The 20,641-nt window shown below is 40.8% G+C and overlaps 1 protein-coding gene across 30 annotated transcripts in view; it reads right to left on the reverse strand.

Annotated features, from left to right (window-relative positions):
* Window positions 1-20,641, reverse strand: part of NRCAM (neuronal cell adhesion molecule) — a 356,777-nt gene that overhangs the window by 235,571 nt on the left and 100,565 nt on the right. The window lies entirely within an intron of this gene.

The following is a 20,641-nucleotide window of genomic DNA, read 5'->3' on the forward strand; positions in this document are numbered from 1 at the left end:
ATCCATATTGTATCTGTCAAAGATTAAAAACAACAACATATGGGTGAGTGTAATCCATTCTTTGGTTTATGAACCAAATGTCCCCCATGTATGTACAAACTCCTAAGATGTCCCTGAGTGATGGGTTTTCCATTTGGATCTATGATTTAGCTCAAAGATGTGTAAAATTACTGCAGGTAACATGATGGCTCCCTACTGACTACACATCTAAGGGGTCTTGGAGGCTTCAATTATTCTAGTAATATATTATGCTCATGAAATGTGCCCAAAATATGCTAGTTTCAGACAGAAAAATAGAAGAAAATAGGACAAACAGCTAAAATCTCTCACACTCAAACTCTACCCTGTTTTCATTATCTTTGAGCAGAGAGGTGCTCTGACCAGTTCTACGGAGTATGGGACAGTTGGCCAAACAGGGACAGAAGGACATACAAGAATCAAAGTATTTTGCAGCCCTCGCTTGACATGAATAATTGGACAGGGGTGAGGTCTCATTTATTGGGAGACAGGATTAAGAAGGTAAATGGATCAGCAGGCTGGAAACAGAATGTCTATACTAGTTAAAATAAAGCGGAACACCCAGGGAACCATTTACAAAAGATAAGATAACAATGGATAAAATAATCCTGGAACATAAAATGAGGTAAAGAGTAAGTTGTGCACAGACAGTGCATATTGTACAGAGATTAGTTCCTACAAAGTGACCAAGCCAGTTCCAAAATGTGTGATGCAAAATATAGTGAATGCAACATAATGTGTAAATGTATATAAAGAAAGAGATTGTTGTGTAACTTTGGATGTGTGGTGTGCCCTATACCCGCTCCTACACTTGAGTCTGATCAACTCATGATGTATGACAAGTAAAGGAACCTAAGCAACAAGACTGAAGCTGAAATGAGTTCTTGGAGCACCGAATGGAAGAGGTCTCGGGGAGCACCAACATGTTTAGTTATCTTCAAAGGTATCAAATCATCCCTAGACCAAATCCCGGCTTCCACCTGTACACGAGTACACCCCAGACACCTGCAGGGAAAATGTAAACATGGATGTTTTATACCGCCTTCTGGCGTCCCAAACATCTGCTGGGAAGCTGTTCCAAAGGCTGTTGGTGGCAGGAGACACAGGGACATTCTGGTTGGGTGGCCGGGATCAGAAGGTTTGGTCCACACACTTCTGCATGTATAATTCCTGGCCTGTCAATGGTGATTACACATTCTAACCCCTCCACTCCCAATTATTAATATTATTTGTTGACAAGGTACTCAGTGAGGTACAGGACTCAAAACAAAGACAAAATTAAAGTATATTGGAAAACAAAAATTACCCTTGGAGAGGAAATCCAAGCAGTTTATTCACACTCCTACTCACTGTGGGAGAGTGATGCCAGTCAGAAAACAGGTGTCATAGTATAATTCCCAAATTTGGACCTTGGCGTCCAAAATATGGGTACTGGCATGAATTCCCCTAAGCTTAATTACCAGCTTAGATCCTGTAATGCAGCCACCAATCAGGACTTAAGTAGAGTGCCTGATAGACTCTGGTCTCCCCCAAAACCTTCCCTGGGGACCCCAAGACCCAAATTCCTTGAGTCTCACAACAAAGGGGAATAAACCATTTCCCTTCCCCTTCCTTTCTTCCTCCCAGCTCTTTCCCGCCCTGGGTACACTAGGAGATCACCGTGATTCAACTCCTTGAATCACCACACAGAGAGGAATGATACCTCTTTTCCCTTCACCCAGAGGCAATCCAGATTCAAGCTCCATGAATCTAAAACAAAGGGATTCCACCCTTCCCCTCCCTTCTCCTTCCCTGTTAAGTACAGACTCAATTCCCTTGAGCCTCAACAAGGGGGAAAAAATCAGACAGGTCTTAAAAGCAAAACTTTTAATAAAAAGACAGAAAAAAGTAAAAGGACTATCTCTGCAATTTAGATGGTAAAAAGTTACAGGGTCTGTCAGCTTATAGAAACTAAAAGAAAGCCTCCCCCCAGCAAATACAATTTAAAATACTTCCAGCAAACTACACAATTGCAAATAAAGGAAAAGAAATAAAAAGACTATACCGCCTTTCTACCTTTTTACTCACAAAATGGGAATAGAAGATTAGAGAGCCTGTAGGTACGTGTGGTCACTCTCAGAGCCCAGAGAGAACAAAGCAAAACCCCAAAAAAACAAACAAAGGCTTCCCTCCACCGAGATTTGAAAGTATTTTGTCTCCTGATTAGTCCTTTGGTCAGGTGTTTCAGGTCACTGTTTGTTAACCCTTTACAGGTGAAAGAGACATTAACCCTTAGCTATCTGTTTATGACAGCAGGTGATACAATAAAACTTATTTTCCAGTTTCAATGTCAGTCTGTTCGAGGGCTGTTTCTACAATTTGTCAGAATTTGAATTTGTTCATGGAGGAGAAGGAAGGAATGTTTAAGTCCTGCAACCTTTCACACAACCACATCAGAGTTACAGATATACCAAGAAACAAAAAAACAAACAACCCTTAATTTAGATGTGGATTTGAACATCTACTCTCCAGATCCTGAAGAGGCAGTGAAGAGCATTGGATATTCATTTAATTTCTAAATAAAAAAAGATGCCTAAATAAGGCCCTAAGCACCCTAACAAGTAATTAGTAATACAGTAAAATCCCAACAGCATTAAAATAACAGTTTCAAACAGGAACTCTGCTTGCCAGCTACCTAGCAAAAATGCCTTTGAACTCTTTCACTGTTCTGAGAAGCATCCCTCAGTCCCTTCTGAAAACCCTTTTAAGCAGATTTCTTTTATAGCATGCCTGGAAGGTCACCAATTCAGGCTATTATGGACCAAAGACAAGAGAAAGTTCCAGAGGCCCAGAGCCATCACAGGATATGTCTACATAGCCCATGGCAGAAAGCCTCCTAGCCCAGACTGATAGATTTAGGCTCGCACTAGTGATTTAGAAATAGCTCTGTAGATAGTACTTTGAAACTGCAGTTTGTGCTGGACCTCAGGCTCCAAAGCCCATCCCTTTTCCTAGGCTTCACAGCCCGGGCTTCAGCCCAAGCCACAATATCAGTTGGCCCGGTCTGGGAGGCTTGCTGCTGCAGGCTTTGTAGATGTACCCACAGAGAACAGCTGCCCTGTCAGCAGTCCTCTCTCTTTATAACTAGTAACTGCAGAGCCCCTACTAATATGGTAGGGATTGCGTTGCTATAGCACCCGACACCAGTTGATTTGTACAGCAGTTAATATAAAAGACCTATGAGTCACATAACATAGTGAAAAACAGGTTTTCAAACTGTGTGGAGTGCCCCCCTAGGGGGGTGTGGAGAAACATTCAGGGGGCCGAGTGGTGATGCCAGGCAGCTTAGGCCAGTCCCGCACAGCCCCAGGCCAGCCCCCACATGGGATGAGGAGAGATAGCCACCTCCACCCCTGACTCAACTCAACGGGCCATCCAGCTTGCAGATCAGTGTCTACACCCACTATGTCTGCACCGATTTCTAACCCCAGAAAACATCGTACATGCCTTTCCCCACCCTGAAAACTCAAGAGGGAAGGGGCAGGAGGGGAAAGTATTGGCCCTGCCCTAGCCATGCAGCCTGGCTGCAAGGTAGAAGCAGCCTGCTCCTGAGGAAGCTTTGGCTGTGCTATTGATAAGAATCTGTGTATTTGAAACTTACAGGTGTAGGTAAGGTAATTAAAGTAGTGATAAGGTCTCTCTTAGGCTTATGAGTAGGCTATCAAGCTTACTTTTGCATGTGTCTATTTTTGTCTGGGTGGGAGGGGGAGCACAACCAAAAATTTCAACTCAAAACAGGGACTCAGATCAAAAAGTTTGCAAACTGCTAGCATAAAAGATGTGGGTGTGTTCAAAAAATCTCAGGAAACTTGCTTGTAAAGAATATCTCTTTTTATTAAATAAAAAAATTAACCGAACTACTAAGTAACAATAAGGTTGCAGCATGAATCAATACACACAAGGACACTGAAAGCTGAGGCTGACACTCCACCTTCAATTCAGCCTGCTGTTTGCTGGTAATATAGGCAGCTCAGATGCCTGGTTGTACAACATACAGTATGGTACTTCAACATTAAAATTTGCGAGATAGAGGGTTGATGGACCTCAAAGTTCTGACTGTAGAAACTAGCATCTTCACAAATTACTGATGTGAGGAAATTGAGAATTAAAAAAGCAAAACACTTCTGGTGCTGCCTCACATACCTGGTACATCTCTAAGGTGAACCATGACCATTTTTAAATATGAATGCTCCTGTCTGCACTAGGTGATAATGTGTATTTAGCATTGTGTTTCTTAACCTGGTTCATTTTCTCAGCATAGACAAGCCCCCTGAAGTTGCCATACTCAACGCACATTTGAAAAGAATATTCTTGCACAGGGGCTGTGTCATCAAACCACATCCAAGGGTGATTTTTGTGTTTATTCAATGCTTTTGAAAGGTGCTGGACTGAAGCATTCAACCAAATACAGCACAACAGCAGCGGCACAAGCTTCTCTAGGCCACCATCAATATGCCTTCCTCCTGTTCTCAAGGGACCAAGTCTAGAGGTGAAAGTGTAAGTCAGTCTCCATGCTAATTCTGAGACCATCACCAACAGTGCCAGTTAATGGCAACTATGATGCAGAAACTTGTACATCATCAGGAACTGGTCTGAGACCATTATTCACATCACAGAAAGTCTGAGGTAAATGAATTCCAGCCACTACAGTAACTACTCATTTAACATCGTCAAGGTTAACATTGCTATGTTGCTGATCAATTAGAGAACATGCTCCTTTAAAGTTGTGCAGTGCTCCCTTACAACATTGTTTGGCAGCCGCCTGCTTTCTTCACTGCTTGCAGGAAGAGCAGCCCATTGGCGCTAGCTGGCAGGGGCTTGGAACCAGGGTGAACCGGCAGCCCCCCTATCTGGTCCCCTAAGCTCCCTGTGGGGCAGCCACCCAGCAGACTATCAACTGGCCAGCAGTTCAAGTGTCCCTCCCCTCTCTGCTGTGTGCTGCTCCTGTCCTCCGCCCTGGAGCTGCTCCCAGGAGCCTCCTGCTTTCTGTGCAGAGGGGGAAGAGGGGTCCTAATAGGGTGACAAGACATCCCGGTTTAATCGGGTCTGTCTCGTTATTTTGCACTCCGGTGCACAGGCGGAGGGGGCTCGTGCCCCCAACTCAGCCCCAGGCCCGCCCCGACTCCACCTCTTCCCTGCCCCATTGGATCCCTCCCCTAATCCCTGCCCTGGCCCCACCTTTTCCCCAAGCACACCGCATTCCTCCTCCTCCTCCTCCCTCCCTCCCAGGCTTGCACAAATCAGCTGTATGGCTGGAAGCAGGACAAGCAGCCTGCTCAGGGGAGACGGAGGTGAGCTGGTGTGGTGGGGGGCAGGGAGCTGCCAGTGGGAGCTCAGCCCCCACAAATTTTTCCTATGTTTCGGCGGCTCTTTTTTCTCCATGTCCCGATATTTCACATCTCTCATCTGGTCACCCTAGGTGCTAATGTCAGGGTGTCCTCTTCTCCCCACTCCTGTATCCCATCTCCACAAAACTTGGGGTGGGGGAGACATGACAAACTCCCACTTCCTGACTCAGTTTCTGAAGCTTCTCCCTGAGCAGGGGAACATTTTGTTCTGATCACCTGTTACATGAGCACAGTTCAAAAGCAACCTGTATAATGGAGTAGCTGACTGACTCATGAGGGTGCTTGTTCTGAGCTGAACCTGTGTGGAGTTTGAAGGACTAATCATCAACCAGAGCCCTTGTTGGAAGTGGGGAGGGGATCTCTGGTGAGCTTATTACTATGCACACATGTTCTTTTATTGTTTTTAACATGTTGCCTCTGTTATGCTTTTACCTTAAGAATAGATGTGCGTGTTCAGAAATCTGTATGGTAACTTAACTGTAGCAAGTACCTTGTTTGCCATCTCTGAGGAGACAAGGAGTTCATAGTATTGGCAGGGAGCTTTGCAGTCTGAAAATATCCAAGTCAGGAGGTAGAGAGACTCTGCTCTCCGCCCAAAAGAGGTGACAGCTGAGGAGCTTACTGGACCGCGAAGGGGAATATGGTGCAGTTGCCCCTGAACTATGACACTGGATTAGAACTGTAGACCTGGAGACGAAAGACTTCAAATTTCATTAACAAATCCCTGAGCCAAACACCTCCCACCCCTAGAGTCTTATTATTTTTAATGTATCTTACTAATTAATACCAAAGGAAAGGTGACATTTGATATTTACACTCATTCCATCATCGACTGACATTGGTGGCAACAGCAAGACCATTTTTCCCCATTCAATAACATTAGCAGCAGCTTCTGCATATAAAGTACACTTTATCCATGTTTTGTAGGCTGCCATAATGGCAAGCAGACCTTTGTTGTTCCAATTTACTCTTCCATATTTACATTACTTGAATGCAGAGGAAACATTTCATTCATGTAATATCCTCTAAAGGAGCAATAAAAAGTAACCACATGCATACAATCTTGCTCATCTCTGTGGCAACAGATAAAATATATAAATTACCAGCAGCATTAAGACAGCAAAGGCAATTTGGAAGCATAGTTAATGAAAAAGAGGATTAAAAATAATTAAAAACCATACACATTGCAAAAAATTTTCCACAAAGTAAATGAAGTTTGGAAATATAAGAGGAGGGAAAAAAGCTGTAGGATTTGTATGGGTATACAAAAGCAGAGGGAAAAGAAGGGTTTGATTCATGAAGAAATGCAGTCATCATTCAACTATTTAATGTGGAACTTTTACAGGAAATTTCATTTCACTCTTTGTGCACAAATCTGCATTCCTCTCACACCCAAAACTCTCGCTGGATTTGAGTTTTGGTGCACAAAGGAATGTAGGACTGGGACCTTATTTTTTTCTGTAAATCAAAAACATAAAACAAAAAACAAAACAAAACAAAGGCATCTGAAATATCCAAAAAGGTTTATTATTTCCAAAACCTAAACCAAAGTCAGTCACCTTATTTTTTCATAATGCCTCTTCTCTCTCTCTTCTCTTACTTTCAGATAAACAAATTTTAATGAGATTCTTGTAGAAGTCTCCATAAAATTCTAATACTACTGCACTTGACTATTGAAATGGAAGGATGGCATACATGGCAGTTGTACTTTATGCATCATCACAATGCACAATCCAAAAGAAGGGAGCCGGCAGTTAGCAAGAGGAAATTAAAAAGGTGAAAATCTACCACTACTGATTCTGTGACCAAAAATGCTTTTTATTATTAATTATTAATTATTATTATTATTAAAGCATATATGATTTCACAATGTATCAGCTTACGTGCTTAAAAGTCTTGTCTTGAGATATAATCATAATTAAGTAAGTTTGGCTACAGTTTTTCACTTAAAAGCTGGGATTCAATCTCTTTGCTTTGTATTAAGAATTGTGTATCTTCACCAAACTTGAATCCATGGGTAAAGATTGAATTTTCTGGTGATTGTCAATTAAATCTGTTACTTATTGTATGAGTTACATTTAAAGACATTTTTCTCCAATCTCTGACTTTTTCAAAATTTTTTGGCTAAAAAATGTTTTGTGTTATTATACTTCAAGCTTTCCATGCAGTTAAAATGTATTACCAGCGACCTTTAAAGAAATTAGGTTGTAATAAAGCAAAATTATTAATGATGGGTTTTCCTATCTCACCAATATTTACAATTTTTCCATATTCAAAATTTCAGCCTCTCTCTAAAATGTACAGTGGGACTGAAGATACCCACTGGGACACAAGCTGCTTGTGCCTTCAGGAAAAAAAGCCTCTACTGCAATAGTGGATCACTGCATCAAATAAGGAGGCCTCCATCTTTCAATTTCTATTGCTTTCAATGGGAATGAAGCCACAGCCTAGCTATCACCTCTTCTATGCAACTGAGATGTTGACTCCCTCCTCTATTCCACCATCAGTGCTAGACTTGATGGCGTATCTGTTAAATTTTCCAAACACACACCACTTCATGTACTCTCCCATGACACCATTTATGCATGGAAATTGCTCTCCATAAAAATCCACAAAGCTACCATATTGTCCTCTTTCAACTGTCTCCTTAAAACTCAACTCTGATGTGATTCCTAAGAAAAACCATGATAATATTTAGGCAGCTGGTGATGGATGACTATGACACTATTGATAATCATCTCACTGTTACTTTGTGCCCTATCTCTTTGTTGCATCCACTACTGTCTTGTCTTATTCTTAGGGTATATCTGTACTTCCAGTTGGAGGTTTAAATTCCAGCTCAAGGAGATATATCTACGCTAACTCTGATCAAGATAGCATGCTAAATATAGAGTTGTAGCAACAGCAGCACAAATGGCAGGAAGGGCTAGCAGCCAAAAATCGGTACCAGTCCAAGATGCTAATAGAGCTGGCACAGGTATATCTCCTCAAGCTGGAATTCACACCTTCCAGCTGGAAGTATAGGTAAGGACATCTTAGGTAAGGACTATCATTTTGTTATGAGCTTGGATAACATCTAGCATAATAGAGCCATGATTCATGACTGAGGCACTACAGTGACACTAATAAATAATAATAAAGCACGAAAGTGCCAAGTTCTGGAACACCTCATAATGGTACCCTAATGCTCACACAGCATATTCCTACTGATGATCATGGAATCTGCACTGTCACAAGGAACTTCCTTCTGTCTCCAACTAATATAGAAACACATACACTCAACACATGAATCTCCCTCAGTATAACACAACATTTTAAATACATCCTCAATAACAACACGAACAACACTATGTTCAGGGTTCACATACATGCACAAGTTAAGTGTGAAGTGTGCTGTATCCTCCGGGAGGTCATAACTGAGATTTTGTGATGTACAGTGAGGGAGAGTAATACATTGCATATTGTACTGAAGCAGAAGAAAGTTCTTTGAAACAATGCAGAAACTGTTACTATCAATGGAGACATGCTATGTGGACATCAGGGTACGGTTAGGAGGTGTTTCATAATTTGTCAGATTTCTGCTTTTCAGGTTTTCTGTTGGTGGTGGGATGGAGAATCAAAAGAAAATATTAAAGACAATTTTGTTCATGAAATCAAGAGATCAAAAATTACAAGACATACCCCAAAAGTCATGAGATTTTTTTAAATTATGTTTTGATTTTTGGAAACCTACCCCTGCCCAAAGTGGGTGTGTGTGGAGGCAATTAATATTGCCCACTCTCCCAAATTTGAGTAAGGTGATTTTGGCCTCCATTGCTGGAGCACTCGCTCTCACATTTGCCCCTTCCCTGCCTAGCAATTAATTCTGCCCCCAATCTCCAAATCAATCCTTCTCCTCCAGGCTCTACATCAATTCTGTTCCCACAGCTCTCTCCATCAGGCCCATCATCAGTTCAGTCCCCCACTGCAGTAAACCACCCCACACACACCTCACACCTGCTCCTACCAGATTCTTCACCTCTCCCTCCCCACAGGCCTGGTGGAGGCTGCGGTGGGATCCCCTCTCCCCTTGCAGACAAGGATTCTTCACTCCCCGTTCTTTCCCAGTCTGGGTGCTGCAGGAGAGTTAGAAGAGGAGCAGAGGCATCATGCTATCCCATTCTGGTGGTCATAGGACAGAAGAGGTAAGAGGGAGCAGCACTGTCCTGAAAGGCTGGGCTCCTTAACTCCCTCCTCCCTACTTTCCTCCTCTAATAATAATAGCTTCAGGTTGCTGAGAAGAGGGGAGGGAGAACAGAGCTCTGTCAGTAGCAACCCTGATTGGTTGTTCTGCCCCAGAAGGTGGACAACTGGGGTAGACAACCAACCAGAAGGCTCAAATTCACTAGGGGAGGTTGGAGTTTCCTATGTCATTGTAAGACTAGGCTCCAGCCCAGCCAATCATTTTCGTTAGGAAAGAATTGTGAGAAAATGCAAAGCTGAATTTTAAAAAATGGCCAGTTTCTAAAACACAGAGGAACCAGATTCATCAAACCTTCTACAAAGCCAATGAATGTTTTGTTGTTTTTTGCAAAGGGCTTGCAGGATTAGGTCCTAAATGATTATGACCCAGAAATCTGTATGATTTCAATAAATATCTGACTCAGCAAGGGAACTGATTACACCCTTGCAGAAATGCAGACAATGTGTTTACATTACTAAAGTAACCTCAGGGCTCAAGTTAGATGAGTTTATAAAACACATACACATAGTAATCAATTATGGTCTTAGAATGGACTTTTTGCCTTTGAGGAATTTATCTAAAGGCCCGACTAGAATTGATATTTGGCTTCATTCAATAAACTAGTATCAATCATTGTTTTGTCACAACAGCTATAAAATTGGGACATACACAGAACTTATCAAAATTCCATCCGGCTTTTATGCCCACACATCTCCCATTCTTCCAAATTATTTTCAGCATCAACTGCTTTGTTTTTATTCTACTCCTATTTGCATATAGTTATGAAATTAAGAATAAAGATTCAAAGGAGAAAATTACATAATATTGCCAAAAAAAATTTTTTAAAACCTCATCAAAACTTTGGCAAACTGTGTTGTTTCTTTAAAACCAATCTTCTTCAATCTTCCTCCATCTTTGGCACTGAACACCCCTTTTCTCATTAAGAAAGGAAACTCCTGTTTCAATTAAATTATATATGGGACCTCTCCCCCCTTGTCCCACACAACACATTGCATGCTGTCTGTTGGACTGGACATTTTTTAAATTTTATATCCTTATTGACAAAGCAGCCTCTGGAAATTTGAGCAGTGCAAGCAATTATTTGGGCTATTTATGTCATTTGCCAGCTGCAGCAGGTGGATGTGAAGACATTTCATTCTGGTCTCTCCTGAAAGCATATCAAATGACAGGCTGGTTCATCATCAAATATCACTGAGTGCAGGTTGCTTGTAGTTATTTGAAGCCAATAGATGTCTGGCACAGTGCAATATTCCTACTTTTTATTTCTTTGGATAAACCCTAATGGTCATCATTATTAACTCATTCTGAGATTCTCAGTGGGGCAGAGGAGCAAAGACAGGGTCCTGGTCCTGCAGCACTGAAATCAATGAGAATTTTCCCACAGACTTCAGTGAGAGCTAAATCATGTACCTGAATGGGATGTTCTGCATTAACCTTCTTTAGGAATCACAAGTATCTGTGTTATCAAGGAATGTGTATATGTTTATTTAAGACGGTGCTCACATTGCTTGCCCAAGGTTCTGCCTCTTCTATGAAAGCCCTTGCAAAGCTTACTACTGACTGCTAGATTGAGGGAGCAAGGTGAGTCCTCAGACCACTTTGACTGTTTTTTGTCCAAATGCTTCTCATTGGTATATTATCCTGACTTCGTTCCTGGTCCTAAACAGTCAGCTGAAATTTATGACAGGAGCATTCAGTCAACACAGACTGGCAAAAACTGACTTTTTTACTCTGCAAACTTTTATTAAAAGGAAGTATTTAGGAGAACTGAGATGAAACCACTCTGAGAGGAATCTGTAGCTAAGAGTAAAAAGGAAGATCACTATTATATATTAAGTTAGTTTCCAGCAATGGTTTAACCTGGCATTATACAACAGGAAAGTATAGGAGGAAAGAGGATAGTTTTAGGTATTTGACTATGAAATAGGCAGGATCAGAACAAGCATCCAAAGCAGTGTCAAAGAGGAAACTGACATAGTTCCATTGCCACAGCATGTAACTTTAAGTGAATTTAGTCAGGAAATAGAGACTGGATCAGAAAGTCTCTTTCATTTCTATGCTGGATCTCAGGCCCAACCAGAGATTTAGCCTCCCCCTGCTTCCTCTGTGGCTACTGCTCCCAGACTTGATCTGACTCTCCACATATGCTTTGTACATTGGCCAAACTGGACAGTCTCTATGCAAAAGGACAAATGGACACAAACCAGACATCAGGAATGGTAACATACAAAAGCCAGTAGGAGAACATTTCTATCTCCCTGGACATTCAATAACAGACTTAAAAGTAGACATTCTTCGACAAAAAAACTTCAAAAATGAAAACTGCAGAGCTACAATTCATTTGCAAACTTAACACCGTTAGTTTAGGCTTGAACGGGGACTGGGAGTGGCTGGCTCACTACAAAAGCAATTTTCCCTTTCTTGGTATTCACACCTCCTCATCAGTTATTGGGAGTTCACCACTTGTAAGGTACCTGCCTTCTCTTAAACATATTTATGCCTGTATTGGCAAATTTTCACTCCATGCATCTGAAGAAGTGGGGTTCTGTTAGTCTTTAAGTGCCACGAGACTCCTCGTTGTTTTTGCACATACGCTTTACTGACCTCTCAAGTCTTCTCCCATTGCCACCCCCTTCTCAGAAAAAATCTAATCCAGGATCCTTCAGAACATCTGCTGGGTTTCCCTTGCATTTGGATAGATCTAGTATGGTCCCCTAAATTATGTCCATTGGGAAAGAAGAGAAAAAAAAGTGTTTAATTCCCACTGCTGTCCAGTGCTGGCATTAGATTATACTTCCATTGTGGCACACTGATACATGTACTATCTGCCACGCTCAGTGCTTCCTCTTGTTGACTGACCAAACACTTCACATACTGGGTGTGAACTCACTGCAGTGTCAGGTCATACAGACTAGCAGGGACAGAGTTAGAGTCACGGGAAAGGGAAAAAGGGTAGCCAACAATGGAAACAGGGCTACAATTGCCACTATGGGTATTTTCGCAATAGCATAGGCTCTAGAGTCTGTCGTCAGAGGACTAAATTTTAGTAACGGAGCTATAGGGTATACACCAAAGAAAGTGCTTGTGTCCACATAAGATCCCTAAAATCTGCTATGTACTGACAAATCATTGCACTTCAGTGACGGGGGGCGGGGGGGAATAGCAGAAACAGTCACTCATTGGCATTAGGCATGTATCATCCAAATACAAACCAGCCTGTGGGATTCCTGAAGACTTCTCTGCAAACAGCACCTATTCCAACTCAAAGATGAAAAACTTACAAATCTAAATAGTATTTACAGCTTTGTGGGCTATTTATACAGTTAGGCAGCCTAAAACCAGGCATAAATCTACTCAACTTTTGATGAACATGTTTGTGTCATAATATATGGAGATATACTTATCTCATAGAGCTGGAAGGTCATCAGATACAGCCCACTAGCAGGACCAATTTTGCCCCAGATCTCTAAGTGGCCTCCTCAAGGACTGAACTCATAACCTTGGGTTTAGTGGGCCAGTGCTTAAACAACTGAGCTATCCCTCCTCTCTGAGGATAGCTTTTTTTTTCTTTTCAATTTCAAAGTTCAACAAATAAAATGTAGAAATAAAAACCTCCCTCTTCGCCTTGATCATAGTTTGCTTTTCCTATTTTTTCAAGTACATAGTTAAAAGTGTCTACTTTTTAAAAAAATTCCTGATTGATATTGCTTTTAAAGTTGGGCTGATTTTCTTTGAACTGTGTTGCTAACAATTTTTTTAAAGGAAGAAAAACTTATGATTAAGATTAAAGAAAACACAAGTAGTGAACATTCAGGAAATTTTTATACACACAGCAGGTCTAGCACTTTAACTCTGTACTATAGCTGCCCAGTAAATATTGCCAAACTTACATTTTTTTTATTTCTAAAGGGCCAACTTTAAAGAATTAAGGAAATTAGTTAGGGAAGTGGATTGGACTGAGGAACTTGTGGATCTAAAGGTGGAGGAGGCCTAGAATTACTTCAAGTCAAAGTTGTAGAAACTATCAGAAGCCTGCATCCCAAGAAAGGGGAAGAAATTCATAGGCAGGTGTTGCAGACCAAGCTGGATGAGCAAGCATCTCAGAGAGGCGATTAAGAAAAAGCAAAAAGTCTATAAGGAATGGAAGATGGGAGGGATCAGCAAGGAGAGCTACTTTATTGAGGTCAGAACATGAAGGGATAAAGTGAGAAAGGTCAAAAGCCATGTACAGTTGGACCTTGCAAAGGGAATTAAAACCAATAGTAAAAGGTTCTATAGCCCTATAAATAAGAAGAAAACAAAGAAAGAAGAAGTGGGACCGCTAAACACTGAGGATGGAGTGGAGGTTAAGGATAATCTAGGCATGGCCCAGTATCTAAATAAATACTTTGCCTCAATCTTTAATGAGGCTAATGAGGAGCTTAGGGATAATGGTAGGATGACAAATGGGAATGAGGATATGGCGGTAGATATTACCACATCCGAGGTAGAAGCCAAACTTGAACAGTTTAATGGGACTAAATCGGGGGGCCCAGATAATCTTCATCCAAGAATATTAAAGGAACTGGCACATGAAATTGCAAGCCCATTAGCAAGAATGTTTAATGAATCAGTAAACTCAAGGGTTCTACTGTATGACTGGAGAATTGCTAATATAGTTCCTATTTTTAAGAAAGGAAAAAAAAGTGATCCGCGTAACTACAGGCCTGTTAGTTTGACATCTGTAGTATGCAAGGTCTTGGAAAAAAATCTGAAGGAGAACGTAATTAAGGACATTGAGGTCAATGGTAATTGGGACAAAATACAACATGGTTTTACAAAAGGCAGATCATGCCAAACCAACCTGATCTCCTTCTTTGAAAAGGTAACAGATCTTTTAGACAAAGGAAATTCCTAATTTACCTCAGTTTCAGTAAGGCATTTGATACGGTTCCACATGGGGAATTATTAGCTAAACTGGAAAAGATGGGGATCAATATGAAAAGTGAAATGTGGATAAGGAACTGGTTAAAGGGGAGACTCCAACGGGTCATACTGAAAGGTGAACTGTCAGGCTGGAGGGAGGTTACTAGTGGAGTTCCTTAGGGGTCAGTTTTTGGGACCAATCTTATTTAATCTTTTTATTACTGACCTTGGCACAAAAAGTGGGAATGTGCTAATAAAGTTTGCGGATGACACAAACTGGGACGTATTGCCAAAACAGAGAAGGACGATCTGGATGACCTTGCAAACTGGAGTAAAAGTAATAGGATGAAATTTAATAGTGAAAAGTGCAAGGTGATGCATTTAGGGATTAATAACAAGAATTTTTGTTATAAGCTGGGGATGCAGCAGTTGGAAGTAACAGAGGAGGAGAAGGACCTCGGAGTATTGGTTGATCAGAGAAAGACTATGAGCCGCCAATGTGATATGGCCGTGAAAAAAAGCTAATTGGTCTTAGGATGCATCAGGCGAGGTATTTCCAGTAGAGACAAGGAGGTGTTAGTACCGTTATACAAGGCACTGGTGAGACTTCATCTGGAATACTGTGTGCAGTTCTGGTCTCCAATGTTTAAGAAGGATGAATTCAAACTGGAACAGGTACAGAGAAGGGCCACTAGGATGATCCGAGGAATGGAAAACCTGTCTTATGAAAGGAGACTCAAAAAGCTCGGCTTGTTTAGCCTAACCAAAAGAAGGCTGAAGGGAGATATGATTGCTCTCTGCAAATGTATCAGAGGGATAAATACCAGGGAGGGAGAAGAATTATTTGAGCTCAGTACCCATGTGAACACAAGAACAAATGGATATAAACTGGCCATCAGGAAATTTAAACTTGAAATTAGATGAAGGTTTCTAACCATCAGGGGAGTAAAGTTCTGGAACAGCCTTCTAGAGCAGTGGGGGCAAAAGACATCTGGCTTCAAGACTAAGCTTGATAAGTTTATGAAGGGGATGGTATGATCGAATGGCCTAATTTTGGCAATTAATTGGAACTTTGACTATTAGTGTGATGGGATGTTAGATGGGGTGAGATCTGAGTTACTACAGAGAATTCTTTCCGGGGTGTCTGCTGGTGAGTCTTGCCCACATGCTCACGGTTTAAGCTGATCGCCATATTTGGGGTCAGGAAGGAATTTTTCTCCAGGGCAGACTGGCACAGGCCTTGGGCGTTTTTCGCCTTCTTCTGCAGCGTGGGGCATGGGTCATTTGCTGGAAGATTCTCTGCATCTTAAAGTCTTTAAACCATGATTTGAGGACTTCAGTGGTTCAGACACAAGTTTGATACAGGAGTGGGTGGGTGAGATTCTGGCCTGCGTTATGCAGGAGGTCAGACTAGACAATCATAATGGTCCCTTCTGACCTTAAAGTCTATGATCTATGATTTCATTCAACTGTTGCTATGGAATCCTTGCCTAAATTAAAATTTGATTTCTTTTCCTGTTTCCATGGTTTTGTAATCTGTGATGTTGGGGAGTTCATCTACACAGAGTTTGCCATGTATGTACTGTACTCTCTATTATAAAAAAAGCAATACTCTAACAAATACCATGAGAAGCAATGTAATTGAAAACTATTTACACTTAAAAAGTGAAACAACAGAAGAAATAGATTTGGTTTCATTGAGAATATACAAGAATTACAAGAAAAGCTATATGTATGTTGTCATGCACAAAAATTACAGGAAAGAGTCAGCATGGATTGCTCAAGAAATCAGATGATTTACAGGTGTTCCACTCTAAAGTTATTTGAAGGTGCAGTAACCAGTTCAGTTTGAACTAATCAGATGACTTTTTAGGCTTAAAACATGATATGGTATATTGAAATTGTACTATTAAAAATACTGAATGTCACTGTGTCTTAAAAAAGGACAAGATGTCTATTTCATCAAAATATGTGACACAAGGTATGAGTAACTGTGACATCAAAGAGCATTTGAACTTTCCTTTTAGCACATACTCAAATTTAATGTATTAAGACCAAAACTAACTTTCATCTTCCAGATCCTTGAAAATATTCGAGGAACTCTGCCTTCAAGACACTTTTTGTTTCATAGTTACAATATGTCAATTCAAATGCATAAAATAATCTCACATCATTTAGAAATAAAACCTCAAAAATATTTTAGTACTTTCCATATATTTACCATATAGCTGACACAATCTACTCAAAGAATTCCCCATACAATTTATTAAAGCTGCCTTCAGAAAAGATGCACATTAGAATTTCTTTTGAAGTCAATTTTTGCAAAACAATAATGAAATTAGGTGAGATTTTGGATAGATTAGGGCCCTGAAATGGGGCTAAATCAAAACCACTGTTATAAAACAACGACCTGGAGAGAGTGACATATTAAAACCTCTTTCTCATTGTTTTGCTCTATCCCTGCTACAGGCCCTGTCCGTCTGAGTTTGACCATATAACTACCACTGAAATTGCAATGATGAGGGCAATATCATGCAGTAGAGGAAAATTGTCTGTGGGAAGGAAGGGATACACGTTTCCGCTCATCCTTCCAGTGGGACTGCATGTGAGATAACACACTTGAGGCATATGAGACAAAAACCTGAACTCCAAGTACCTTCATTCACCGGGGAAGTGAGAGTTAAAAGGACAATTGAATACTTAGCACTGATGTGGCACTTTATTTTCACTTCACTAATTTCCTCACAACACTTTTGAGATACCTTAGTCACAAGGTGTTATTCTCATTTTACAGATGAGGCAGACAGTTTAAATCATTTAAAGACTAGGAGGGAGTAAAAGTTCAAGATGGGATTAGGTCTCCAAAGTTCTGAGCTCCCAGTCCTGTACTTAGGCAACTAGATATTATTAAATAATTATTACTTACAGTGGTGCCTAGAGATCTGAGCCAAGACTGGAGTCCTACTGTGTCAGGTGGTGTAGCAAAAAAGACAATACCTACCCCAAAAAGAGTTTACAATTCTTTCGCGACTCTCTCTAATGAGAGACCCTTTCCTGCATCTACTGAAGTCAATGGGAGTTTTGTCATTTATTTCACCTGGAAGCAGTACCATTGCTTCAAGTATGTTTCTATTCTTTTTAAAAACTGTACTGTATCTGAAACATGGTAAATGGGTTTTAACATATTCTTGTCTGTAGATTTTTTCCACTGCCTTTGTTTCCATTTTACAAAACCATGAAGACCCTTAAAACCAAAACAATTCTTAATTAATATTTTTCCCCAGAATTTTAATTATTAGACAGTTCAGAAGTCAGGAGCACTGACTTAGTTTCAGATTCCCTGTTTTGCTTGTGAGGAAATAGGTATTGGCAAGAAAAAACAAGGTAAAGAAGAACTCCAACCTTCCTTTTACCTTTCAACTTTAATTTTTGCCCTTCTAACTTCCTTTTGAACAAATTTGTATTTAAAAGGGGAAATGACTGTCAGACTTGTCACTTGAAGAGTTCAGCTGCTGACTATCAGCAAAGGTCTGGAAATGCTCTTTCAGACTGCATGAGCTTAACATCAATAATAAAAATTTGAAATCCAGATAAGGAGAATACATCCCCTAATACTCTTTTCCTTTAATTTTGTGGAATGATGCTGAAAGGCAAGTGGCTAATGCATGTCAACCTAAGAAATTATATCAGATATCTGGAGAGCCAGAATCTTTTCTAGTTAATCAGATGCTTTCACTCAAAATGCCCATGCTATAAATAGTAACATTTCACTCCTCACTATTGTACAGTGTGTATAAAATGACCAAAAAACAGTAACAATCAGCCACATGTTTGCATTTGCAAGTGTCTATGTTTGCAGCATGATACAAAAAGATGACATCCACAAAAGCTGCAGGGTATGAAATTAATTTTCACCGCTTGATATGGTGAATAATCCAGAGGCCACCTGGCTGCTACTATACGAAACATGGGACAGGGTGACAAGTAAAAAATGTGTATTAGTCTCCTTAACCCCCAATTTTTATTTTAATTATTTATATAAAAATAGAATATATTAAACATATAACTAAAGCAATGGTTCTCAAACTTTTGTATTGGTGACCCTTTCACATAGCAAGCCTTTTAAATATATTTAACACCATTATAAATGCTGGCTGCAAAGCGGAGTTTGGGGTAGAGGCTGAGAGCTCACGACCCCTCATGTAATAACCTCGCAACCCCTAGTCTGAGAACCCCTGAACTAAGTGTCTCCGACTTAGTGAAAAAACTTAGCTCTTCAAGAAGCTAATCCTGGCCACAAGGCTGGAAAACCCAAAAAGGAGTTCTTGTGAGTTGGCAGGTTATTAAAAGTGACAAGATTCTTATTCTAGGAAACTTCAGAGGAGAATTTTTGTCAATTTCAATCCCCTGCTGATTTACAGAAAAAGAGCAGACAGGGCATTCGCAATTAAAGTGTTGTGTCACCAAGCCGAAAAGCTGGGATTTTAACAATGCTGCAGAACCCTTCATGCTGGAGAGCTGATAGTGGAGGAAAATAAATAACCCTATAAAACTATCAGGAGGATACTTTAAAATAGAAAAATGAAATGTTTCATGCTGAGATCAGGGAGATTTTGAGCCTGAGAAATGTGTTTCTGTAACATGTTTCTCAGACAGGATTTTAATTTCTCAAGGCTTGGGTTTACATTTCAGTTTGTATACCAACTGCACACACCTTATACACATTACATATGTGAAAAACTATCTTAAGGTTCATCTTTGTCACATAGAAGTTGTTATCTGACTAAGTTTCCCATAGCAAGATTAATGTTGTTCCTTATAAGATCTTTTGTTACATTGTATAACATATGTACATACACAAAAAGTTACATTACAAGAATATTAAGGTTGTGAAGTCAAGCATGTAAAAGTTAGGAAATGCCAGAATTAAGGTGGCCTAAGGAAACTTAATACAGTGCTGCCCTTGAGCATATACATTATGAGACAGTCTTTAGTCACATGATCACATACTATTTTTCCACCAGATTCCTGCCTCATTCACTGCACAGGATGGACCAGCTCAGCAGATGGATTAGAGTTGTAGTAAAAAGGCTGTTGTCTACTAGACGCCTGCATCATTTGCTGAAGAATTGAAAGCTGCAGAGCGAATGAGGCAGGAAGAGAAAGGATAGTCTGACGATTAAGAGAGCTGAATGCAGCCCAGGAAAAACTGAATTCTACCCTACCTCTGCCACAGAGTTCCTACGTGACACTGGCATTAAACCAATGTATTTACAAATGGTAACTAATGGTGTGTTCCTCATTTTCTTGGTGACACTTGACCCTGGGGTCTGATTTGCAAAAGTGATCAGCACCCATAGCTGGAATTGGCATTTGTGCTTTGACCATATAAAGCGCTACATAATGCTAAGTAGTCTGAAAAATCAGATCCAAGGAATCTCAAATTAGTGGATATTTTTGACCTAAATCTTTGTGCCTCAGTTCCCCAGCTGTAAAATGGCAATACTAGCCTATCATCTCATGAGGATATTGTGATAATAAACTGAATTAATGTTTCTGATGCACTCAGCCATTATGGTGATGAGCACCATGGAAAAACCCATTAATTAAATAATTCTGTCTTCAGAGCAGGGGGCACAGCGGAGTGCAGGCCATCTCCCACGGGGGGTGGGAGAGAGTGCCACCCAGCCCCGCTCCTTCCTTAGCCACAGCTCTGCTACCAGCTCCACCCTCAGCCTTGGCCCCTGGTTGCAACTTGGTTCCCACCCCTGGCTATGCTCCAGCCCCAGACCCGCCCTCAGTTGAGGCCCCAGCCCCCTTATCCCTGTCTGTGTGGCCCTGGCTCCTGGGGGCATGGACGGGCTAAGGGAGGTCATGATCCTGAAAAGTTTGGAAACCACTGCTTTAGATCCACTGCACAGACCTCTGCAACTTGAGCTAATGGAGTAACAGCTGTAGTAGGTTGTCATCGCTATGTAGTTCAGCGCTAAACAGGGATGAGATGCACTTCACACTGCGTTTCATAGAGATTTGCTGACAGCAGAGGAATGATGAGACTCAGAAATCTTGCGTTCCACCCCAGGCATGG

The sequence above is a fragment of the Gopherus evgoodei genome, chromosome 1 (assembly GCF_007399415.2).
Source record: "Gopherus evgoodei ecotype Sinaloan lineage chromosome 1, rGopEvg1_v1.p, whole genome shotgun sequence".
NCBI lineage: Eukaryota > Metazoa > Chordata > Testudines > Testudinidae > Gopherus > Gopherus evgoodei.